At 50.0% G+C, this 11,435-nt stretch overlaps 1 long non-coding RNA gene across 1 annotated transcript; it reads right to left on the reverse strand.

Annotated features, from left to right (window-relative positions):
- Nucleotides 1–728: 728 nt before the first annotated feature.
- Nucleotides 729–10,731, reverse strand: LOC127586661 (uncharacterized). The gene is made up of 5 exons (XR_007958715.1): nt 10,588–10,731; nt 6,073–6,146; nt 4,555–4,628; nt 2,998–3,071; nt 729–2,416 (listed from the first exon to the last, which is right to left on the reverse strand). It is a non-coding gene; the product is annotated as an uncharacterized LOC127586661 (long non-coding RNA).
- Between the last annotated feature and the right edge of the window lie 704 nt (nt 10,732–11,435).

An 11,435-nucleotide genomic window follows, 5' to 3' on the forward strand; every position in this document is an offset into this window, starting at 1 on the left:
GTCTTAACTTTGACAGATACCCTAACCACTTCCCGTTTGAAGGCACTGGTTGTTTCGCTTAGAATTCCAGACCTTATTCATTGTGCAAAACCTTTGAAATTCACTACCCTGGACAGCCGTGGAGACCCGGACATCGTGTTCATTCAGAAAGATCGACAGATTTCTGGACATTAAGGGAATCAAGGGATTTAGGCACAGGGAAGGTTCAGTGGTTCAGCTGCTATCCTACAGCTCCACAAGAGTCCCAGGTTCGATCCCGACCTCTGGCGCTGTCTGTGTGTGGAGTCTACACGTTCTCCCTGTGGGCTCCCCCCCCCCCCACCGGGTGCTCCGTTTTCCTCCCACATCCCAATGACGGGCGGATTGGTAAGTGAACTGCAGCGAGGGGTGGAATCTGAGGGTATTTGATGGGAATGTGGGGAGAATAAAAAAAAAGTGGGATTATCGTAGGAGTTCATGTAAATGGATGGTTGGTGGTCGATGGGCTGAAGGGCCTGTTTTCAAACTGCCATCAATGACCATGAAAATAGAGTGGGACAGAAGATTAGGATGACCTTAATGAATGGCAAAGTAGATGCAAGGGGCCAGGTGGTCGACTAATTCTTATGTACAACCAGATTCTTGTTACTTTTTTTTAAAAATATAAACGTTTATTAACTAAAAGCACCACAAAAGGACAACCAGTGTCAATACACTACAACTAATACAGAAAAAGAAGAAACAAACTAAGCATTGACATAACTACAGCAAAATAACGCTAACACCCGCGAAACGCACCACGCACACTTCAGAGAAGAATCGCATTCTCAGTGCCCACGACACACTCCCGATCCCGAGGGGTCCACCGAGCGCGGAACTCGACCAGGGTGCCCGCAGAGACTGGGTGCTCCCTCTCCAAGGACATCCACGCGCGCACGTAAGACAGGCGGACCAGCTGGAACCCTCGACCGCCGGGACCCGTGAACGGCCAGCTTGGCCAAGGCCCAGCAGAAGACCCACCAGGAGATCCTCCGCTGCACCGGGTGACTGTAGATCAGCAGCGTTGGGCTGAAGTGCAGCCAGAACTTGAGCAGCAGCCCCCTCCGGATACGCAAAGAGGGGCTGCAGATTCTTGTTACTTACCCAGTATTCCCAACTATTCTATTGAGCTGCAGTGCGCAGGGGAAATGGAACCCACTTCCGCAGGGCTTGGCAGGAGCCAAAGCCGTCACCGTTACACCCAGGGAAAGCTGTGGACAACAGGTCCCAGGCTCGCTGGTAAGTGAATAGCACAGGAACAGGCCCTTTGGCCCAGCTGGTCCAAGATGCCCAGCTTAGTCCCATTTTCCCACATTTGGCCTGTATCCCACTAAATCTTTCCCATCCATGCACCGGTCCCAGAACCTTTTCAATGTTGTTATTGTACCTGCCTCAACCACTTCCTCTGGCAGCTTGTTCCATATACAGACACACCGTGTGTGTGTGGAAAAGTTTCCCCTCAGGGTCCTATTAAATCTCCCCCCTCTCACCTTAAACCTGGGACCTTACTGCACTGCACTTTCTCTGTAGCTGTGACACTTTACTCTGTACTGTTATTGTTTTTACCTGTACTACACCAATGCACTCTGTACTAACCCAATGTAACTGCACTGTGTAATGAATTGACCTGTATGATCAGTATGCCAGACAAGTTTTTCACTGTACCTTGGTACGTGACATTAATAAACCAATACCTGTGCCCTCTAGTTCCTGATTCCCCAACCCTGGGAAAAAAGACTGTGCACATTCACCCTATCCGTGCCCCTCATGATGTTATACACCTCTGTAAGATCGCCCCTCATTCACCTACACCCTCCAAGCCTGCTCACCCTCTCCAGATAACTCTGTCCCTCGAGTCCCGGCAACATCCTCGTAATCATAAATCTCAAAGAGAATTTGGAATCGACTGCGATACCCAAGCAGAGCTGTTGGTGTTAGTGGACACTTGTTTTAATGAGCACACAGTAACAATGTGAACGCCAGGCTTTGAGCTCCAGCTTTCTTTTCTTTTCAATCTTTTTACTGAATTTCAAATTAATATACAAAACATTAGTGATTATACACACGGTGCAAAGAGATCAGGATAACGATGTTAATATATATACTCACAAGGAGTAAAAAAATATAATCTGGACCTCCCGCTCTCTTGCTGAGTAAGCATGATACAAAGAAAAATTGAAAAGACATTTATTTACATGAAAAAAGAACCCCCAAATCAAAAAAAAACAATAAAAGCAAACCAAAAACTTTTCAAAAAAAAAGGACTGATATTTCTTGGATTAAAAAAAAACATTATTATGTCATCAGCTCCGCTCCACTCAGCTTTGTTTTCATGCAGCTCTGTGGGACTATTCCAATTCTGAGTCCTCTCCTCTTCTTCCGAACTCGAGGAACTGCGCTGTGAATACAAGATAGTAATTATTACCCGTCTGTAGCCAACTCGGGACATCTCAAAGCAGCGGGAAGACACCTTTAGCTACGTTGGGAATGTGGTTGGCCAGCAATTCCCGAGATCCCAGCACGGACCACGGAGCAGGCACCCCGACAGGTATGAAACATCCCCTGGCGGTGTTGCTAACACAGTAGGAGTTGTCCATCAGGCAGTGCCGTAACACACACACACACACACACACACACAGACACACACACAGACACAGCGCCGGAGGGTGGGATTAGCCAGGCAGCTACCCTACCAGCTGCAGCACTCTGTCCCAATCCCTCCACTTCAAACAGACCCCTCCAGAGAGTTGAAAGCCCCTTTCTGCCTAGAAGCACCCTGGTTAACCACAGTGCCCAGCTCAGCACCTGTCCCAAGCACATACGGCACAGAGGGGGCCACAGGTCAGACCACCGCTGCTTCCTTGTCTGGGCTCACGTGTTGCTCTGAGCCACCACTGGCGAACACCTTGCCACGGAGGGGAGCAAGTGCCGTGTGAGTGGCTGCAGCAGGAAGGAACGCGGCAATACATGCGACCGTACCTGGAGAGGCGCCGCCGCCCACAGACGCAGTCACGTCCCCATCTCAGCCTCCGTCCACAGCGCGCACGGACACCCTGCAGAAGGAAGCCACACCGTTCAGCCCTCAGGTACAGAACGAAACACTCCCGCCCTGTCCAATCTCCCGGTCCCAGGGCAGGCGGCATTCATTCTGTGTACACCGTCACAGTGAACACTTTCACCACAGGCTGCAGTGAAAAGCTGCTCACACTCTGCTGACATTCCCGGTGCACAGACTAGATTCTCAGAGGCGGGGACACAGAACAGAAACAGGACCTTCAGCCTGAGACGCACCCACCGTCACCCACCCATTTATACCCACCCTACATTGATCCTGTTTTATTTTTATTCCCTCCCTGACATCGCACCAACTCCCCCCTCTCCCCCCCCGATTCTACCCCTCACCCACACCAGGGGGACAATTTACAGCGGCCAATTAACTTACCGACCAGAACGTCATTGGGATGTGGGAGGGAACCGGAGCACCCGGGGAAACCCACGGGGTCACAGGGAGAAAGTGCAAACTCAACGCAGACACGCGCGCTCAGACACACACAGAGCGGAGGAAGTCAGGATCGAACCCGTGTCTCTGGAGCAGCGAGGGAGTGGCTCTACGCACTGTCACTGTGCGGCACCATACCTCAGTGAAACTGAGCACGTTCAGCACAGACAAGATGCAGCAGAGAAGCTCTTCCAAACCCCTCAAACCTACACTCCCAGTGTATTCCACGACCTCTCTGACTGGGAACGTTCACTTCAGGTGGCCTGGTGCTGAGGGTCCCAGCCTTGTCGCTGGTCCATTCAGTGCACCCCGTTCAGTTTCACTCATAGACGACAGACGATTCTCACCCTGGTCTCAGGACCGAACAGGATTTCAAAACACAATCAAAGATCAAGGATGTCTCCGCGTGTTAAGGCTTTAACCTGTACTACAGCAAGGTGAAGAGTAAACTCCTGGTTGATGGGAGCCGACTCTTAGTATCCCCTGAATCTGAGATCACAGAAGGGTCGACACAGCCCTGCCAACTCCTGGTAAAACACTCCCTTGAAAGAGCCCTGTCATTTCGCCAGTGACCCAGGTTCAATCCTGACCTCCGGCGCTGTGTGCACGTGTGCTTTGCACATTCTCCCTGCGACTGGATGGGTTATCCCCGGATGCTCCTGTTTCCCCGATAAAAATAAAAAAGATGTTTGATGTAGGATTATTGTAATTGGGTGGTTGATGGTTAGTACAGATTTGGTGGGCCGAAGGGCCTGCTTCTGCGCTGTTTCTCCATGACTCCATTAACCAGAGCACACTGGACAGATACAACATTTCCTGCCATTTCTGATCACCTCCAATGACCACGGTGCCCAGCTCAGCACCTGTCCCAAGAACATACGGCACAGAGGGGGCCACAGGTCAGACCACCGCTGCTTCCTTGTCTGGGCTCGCGTGTTGCTCTGAGCCACCACTGGCGAACACCTTGCCACGGAGGGGAGCAAGTGCCGTGTGAGTGGCTGCAGCAGGAAGGAACGCGGCAATACATGCGACCGTACCTGGAGAGGCGCCGCTGCCCACAGACGCGGTCACGTCCCCATCTCAGCCTTCGTCCACAGCGCGCACGGACACCCTGCAAAAGGAAGCCACACCATTCAGCCCTCAGGTACAGAACGAAACACTCCCGCGCTGTCCAATAACCCGGTCCCAGGGCAGGCGGCATTTATTCTGTGTACACCGTCACAGTGAACACTTTCACCACAGGCTGCAGTGAAAAGCTGCTCACACTCTGCTGACATTCCTGGTGCACAGACTAGATTCTCAGAGGCGGGGACACAGAACAGAAACAGGACCTTCAGCTCAAGACGCACCGACTGTAACCCACCCACTTATACCCACCCTACATTGATCCTGTTTATTTAAAACCCCTCCCTGCATCTCATCAGATTCTACGCCTCACCCACGTACTAGGAGGACAATTTGCAGCAGCCGATTAACCCACTGGCCCCGCACGTCGTTGGGATGTGGGAGGGAACCGGAGCACCCGGGGGGGAAACCCATGCTGTCACAGGCAGAACATGCAAACTCCACACACACACACACAGCGCCGGAGGTCAGGATCGAACCCGGGTCCCTGGAGCCGTGAAGCAGTGGCTCCACCCGCTGTAGACAAGACACAGTGGAAGAACTCTTCTATACCAATCAAACGTACTCTCTCAGCGCAGACTCTGAGCGAACCTCTTACGCTCTGCAAGCTGGAAGTCTCTGCACGTTCTCAAAGAACACTACAGCACAGTACAGGCCCTTTGGCCTGCAATGTTGTGCCGACAATTTATCCTGCTCTAACATCTATCTAACCCTTCCCTCCCACATAGCCCTCCATTCCTCTATCATTCATGCGTCTATCTAAGAGTGCCTTAAATGTCCCTAATGTATCTGCCCCCACAACCTCTGCTGGCAGTGTGTTCAATGCACCCACCACTCTGTGTAAAAAAAAATTTACCCCTGACATCCCCCTTATACCTTCCTCCAATCACCTTAAAATTATGTCCCCTCGTGTTAGCCATTGTCGCCCTGGGTAAAAGTCCCTGTGACCGCGTGGGTTTCCCCCATGGACTTCAGGCCCCCACCCCGAGCCCCAAGACAAGCGGGTCAGTGGGCCAACTGGCTGCTGTAAATTATCCCGAGAATGTGGGTGAGTGGTTGAATCTGGGATTGAGGGAAAATAAAAAAAATTGACCTAGGATTAGTGTAAATTAGTAAAAGTCAGTATGCCCTTGGTGGGCCGAAGGGCTGGTTTCTGCGCTCTCTCCATGACCCCATTAACCAGAGCACACTGGACAAATACAACATTTCCTGCCATTTCTGATCACCTCCAATGACCACGGTGTCCAGCTCAGCACCTGTCCCAAGAACATACGGCACAGAGGGGGCCACAGGTCAGACCGCCACTGCTTCCTTGTCTGGGCTCGCGTGTTGCTCTGAGCCACCACTGGCGAACGCCTTGCCACGGAGGGAAGCAAGTGCCGTGTGAGTGGCTGCAGCAGGAAGGAATGCGGCAATACATGCGACCGTACCTGGAGAGGCACCGCCGCCCACAGACGCGGTCATTTCCCCATCTCAGCCTCTGTCCACAGCGCACACGGACACCCTGCAAAAAAAAAGCCACACTGTTCAGCCCTGAAGGGTCCAGACCAGGTGCTGGGTAATGGGATTAGTGGAGATGGGTGCCTGATGGTTGGCAGGAGATGTTGGGCCTTTCTCTGAGCTGTACAACTCCATGTCCTGATGACAAGGATCAAACCCGTACTGCACTAAAGAAGCTTGTTAAGCTGCAGGGAAGGTGTCCGATTGGGTAAAACCTTGCCCTCCCTGCGGTGGGTCACCCAGCTGAAACTTGGACCCAGTTTCTCTTCCCACAGATGTTGCCCAGCCCATCCATGCCAACTTTATACCCCATCTACACCATCCCATTTACCCGCAGTATGACCCTATCCCTCTATACCTTGTGAATTCACGCGCCTGTCTAAATATCTTTTAAACATCATGATTGTACATCCTTGGGGAATTTCCGTTCTTACGGACGCCCATTCATTGATTTTGTCTGTGAGTCGGAACACACACAAAAATCACTCGATGTGGTAACCGTATCTCCACAGTATTGTAATGAATGGCATCAAATGTAATGGTGGCACGTACCACCAGACTTAAGGACAGCTTCTACCCCACTGTGATAAGACTATTGAACGGTTCCATTATACAGTGAGATGGACTCTGACCTCACTATCTACCTTGTTGTGACCTTGCACCTTATTGCACTGCACTTTCTCTGTAGCTGTGACATTTTACTCTGTACTGTTATTGTTTTTACCTGTACTACCTCAATACACTCTGTACTGACTCAATGTAACTGCACTGTGTAATGAATTAACCTGTACGATCGGTATGCAAGACAAGTTTTTCACTGTACCTCGGTACAAGTGACAATAATAAACCAATACCAAAAGCACACGAGACTGATAAGAACAATTACTGAAAGTGAAGAGACAGCGAGAGAGGAAACTGGTTCTGCTGTTCACAGGAGTGACAGGATGTTAATGCATCAGATTTTGAATTTAGTAGTAAGGGAACTTGCTTCCATGCATTCACCAGCATTCATTTCAAGCGGACTAGAATATAAAAGCAGGGATGTACAAAAGCAAGGCGTTGGTGAGACCATATTTGGAGAATTGTGAGCAATTTTGGGCCCTGTATCTAAGGAAAGATATGCTGGCCCTGGAGAGGGTTCAGAGGAGGTTCACAGGAACGATCCCAGGGCTTAATGTATGAGGAGCATTTGACGTCTCTGGGCCTGTACTCAATGGAGTTCAGAAGGATGGGGGGGGGGGGGGGGGGGATCTCATTTAAACCTACCGGACACTGAAAGGCCTGGATAGAACGGACGTGGAGAGGATGATTCCATCAGTGGGAAAGTCTAGGATGAGAGCGCAGCCTCAGAATAAAGGGACGTCCCTTTAGAACTGAGATGAGGAGGAATTTCTTCAGCCAGAGGGCAGTGAATCTGTGGAATTCGTTGCCACAGAGGGCGGTGGAGGCCAAGTCATTGGGGGTATTTAAGGCAGAGATTGGAGGTTCTTGACTGGTGAGGGGGTTAAGGGATACGGGGAGAAGGCAGGAGAATGGGGTTGAAAAGAAAAAAGTTCAGATTGAATGGCAGAGCAGACTCGATGAGCCGAATGGTCTAATTCTGCTCCTGTATCTTATGGATGAAGGGGTACCCATTAAGTTGGGTGTTCATAACCTTGGGGTGACCTGTATCCAATGCCACCACCTCCTCCGGCAGTATGTTCCAGATATCAACCATCCTCTGTGTGGAACACAGACACCCTCAGATTAAAGAACAAGCTGCTGGAGGAACTCAGCAGGTCAGGCAGCATCTGTGGAGGGAAGTAGACAGTCGAGACCCTTCATCTGAATTTCTGACCCTCAGATCCCCTCTAAAACTCCTTCCACCCACCGTAAAGCTCTGCCCTCTCTAATATCCCTGCAATGGGGGGAAAAATATCTTGACTAGCTACCTCCTAAAGCCCCATTCTCCCTTCTCCTCCCTCCCATCGGGCAGAAGATACAGAAGCCTGGAAGCACGAACCACCAGGCTCAAGGACAGCTTCTATCCCGCTGTTATAAGACTATTGAACAGTCCCCTAGTATGAAGAAATCGACCCGTGACCTCACAATCTACCTCGTCGTGGCCCTTGCACCTTATTGTCTGCCTGCACTGCACTTCCTCTGTAACTGTAACACTTTATTCTGCATTCTGTTATTGCTTTTCCCTTTGTACTACCTTGACGTCCTGATGTTGAGAAATGATCTGTATGGATGGTATGCAGAACAAAGTTTTTCACTGCACCTCAGTGCATGTGACAATAACAAACCAATTATCAATTCACTCCAGGGAAAAGCCTGTCCAATCTCTCCCCATAACGAAAGCCCTCCAAACCAGGCAACATTCTTTGTGCTCTCTCCAGTACAAACAGTACATATAATGTCATTTAGAACATTACAGCACAGTAAGGCCATTCGGCCCACCATGCTGTGTCAACATTTTATCCTGCTCTAAGATCTATCTAACCCTTCCCTCCCACATAGCTCTCCATCTCTCTGTCATTCATGTGTCTATCTAAGAGTCTCTTAAATATCCCTAATGTATCTGCCCTCACAACCTCTGCCAGCAGTGCGTTCCACGCACCCACCACTCTCTGTGTAAAAAACTTACCCCTGACATCCCCCTTATACCTTCCTCCAGTCACCTTAAAATTATGTCCCCTCATGTTAGCCATTGTCACCCTGGGAAAAAGTCTCTGACTGTCCACTCGATCTATGCCTCTTATCATCTTGTACACCTCTATCAAGCCACCTCTCATCCTCCTCCTCTCCAAACAGAAAAGCCCTAGCTCGCTCAACCTATCCTCATAAGACATGTTCTCCAATCCAGGCAGCATCCTGGTAAATCTCCTCTGCACCCTCTCTAAAACTTCCACATCCTTCCTACAATGAGGTGACCAGAACTGAAAACAATACTCCAACTGTGCTCTAACCAGTTTTATAGAGCTGTAACATTACCTCACAGCTCTTGAACTCAATACCCCAACTAATGAAGGCCAACACACCATACAGTATACGGGACAGGCACGGTAGTGTAGCGGTTAGTGTAACACTTTACAGCGCCAGCGACCTGGTTCAATTCCAGCCGCTGTCTGTAAAGAGTTTGTACATTCTCCCCGTGTCTGTGTGGGTTTCCTCCCACATTTCAAAGATGTACGGGTTAGCAAGTTGTGGGCATGCTATGTTGGCGCCAGAAGCGTGGTGACACTTGCGGGCTGCCGCCAGAACACTCTACGCAGAAGATACTGTGTGTTTTCATGTACATGTGACTAATAAAGATATCTTGATCTGATACGCCTTCTTAACAACCCTATCGACCTGTGCGGCAACCTTAAGGGATCTATGGACATGGACCCCAAGATCCCTCTGTTCCTCCACACTGCTAAGTCCTGCCATTAACCTTGTATTCTGCCTTCAAATTCGATCTCCCAAAGTTTATCACTTCACACTTACCCAGGTTGAACTCCATCTGCCACTTCTCAGCCCAGCTCTGCATCCTATCAATCTCCTGTTGTAATCTACAGCAACCTTCTACACTATCCACAACACCACCAACCTTCGTGTCATCTACAAACCTACTAACCCACCCTTCCACATCCTCATCCAAGTCATTTATAAAAATCACAAAGAGCAAGGGTCCCAGAGCAGACCCCCGCAGAACTCCACTGGTCACGGACCTCCAGGAAGGATACGCTCCATTTACAACCACTCTGTCTTCTATGGGCAAGCCATTTCCTTCATTACACGCATCGTCCTTTGCCTCCATAGACACACTCTAGTGAGTCATAGAGTCATACAGCATGGATACAGGCCCTTCGGCCCAACAAGTCCATGTTGCCCACCCAGCTCGTCCCAATTTCCTGCATTCAGCCCATATCCCTCTAAACCCTGCACATACCTATCCAAGTGCTTCTTAAGTGATACTGTTGTACCTGCCTCACCCACTTCCTCTGGCAGCTCGTTCCATATGCTCAGCACCCTCTGCGTGAAAAATTTGCCCCCACCCCCCAGATCCCTTTTAAATCTTTCTACTCTCACCCTAAACCTATGCCCCCTAGTTTTGGAATCCCCTACCTTGGGAAAATGACTGCTACCATCCACCTTATCTATGCCTGTCACGATTTTATAAACCTCTATGAGGTCGCCCCTCATTCTCCAATGCTCCCAGGAATAAAGACCTAGCCTGGCCAACCCACCCCAATAGCTCAGGCCCTCTGGTCCTGGCAACATCCTCGTAAAACTGCACTCCTTCCAGTTTAACCACATCTTTCTGATAACAAGGTGACCAAAACTGTGCACAGTGTGGCCTCACCAACGACTTATACAACCGCAGCATAGTGTCCCAACTCCTACACTGTGAGAAAAGTTTTTTTTTAAATATAAGCGTCCTTTTATATTTTCTCAACTAAATTTTGGTGCTGGCTTACCGAGGGGTGTTGCAGCTGCTCTGTCCTGCTACCTGCAGCTTGACAGACAGCTCCAGGACGGTGGATGGCGGTGGATTCCGAATGGGAGCACTGCCCACCATCCCCCACCGACCGACCATAGCGACAGCGCAGAGCGAGAGAGAAAGGAAACGGAAGCGGCCGACACTCGAGGAGCCTTCGTGCAGCTTCGGGCGCCCGAAGAGTGTTCGGTAATTTCCGACGGTGGTCGACACCCGAAGAGCGTTCGGGATCTTCCGGAAATAGCCGGCACCCCGGAGACCGACGGGGAGGTTCCGGAAATAGCCGATGCCTCGGAAGGACGACGGAGATCTCCGGAAATAGCCGGCCCCCCCCGAAGAGCGTTCGGGAACTTCCGGGATTCCGGAAATTCCCGAAGAGCTCTCCCATATAGAATTAACAGTGCATTTAAAAAATTTTTCCACTTTATTTGAATAAATATGCATTGCTGAATATTAATATAAAGGCAAAATAATGTTGATTGCGAACATCTGAAAACAGAAAATGTAGGAAACTCTCAGTCATCTGTAGAGAGAGGAACTCTCATCAGAACTGGGGAAAGTTAGTGATAAAAGATTAAAGACGCAGAGAGTGGAGAGAGCAAAAGGGGAAGTCTGTGACTGGGTGAGAATTATTCTCCTTGGTCCACTCTGAAGCCCATCATGATTAACATCTTTAAAAGGCCTGGTGTTTCTCCAGCAGAAAGCATTGAGAATGAGCTTGATAAGAGAGACCAAGAGTCATTGAGCAATACAGCACGGATACAGGCCCTTTGGCCCAACCAGTCCATGCCGACCATGGTGCCCACTCAGCTAATCCCAATTTCCTGC

The sequence above is a fragment of the Pristis pectinata genome, chromosome 37 (assembly GCF_009764475.1).
Source record: "Pristis pectinata isolate sPriPec2 chromosome 37, sPriPec2.1.pri, whole genome shotgun sequence".
Taxonomy (NCBI): domain Eukaryota; kingdom Metazoa; phylum Chordata; class Chondrichthyes; order Rhinopristiformes; family Pristidae; genus Pristis; species Pristis pectinata.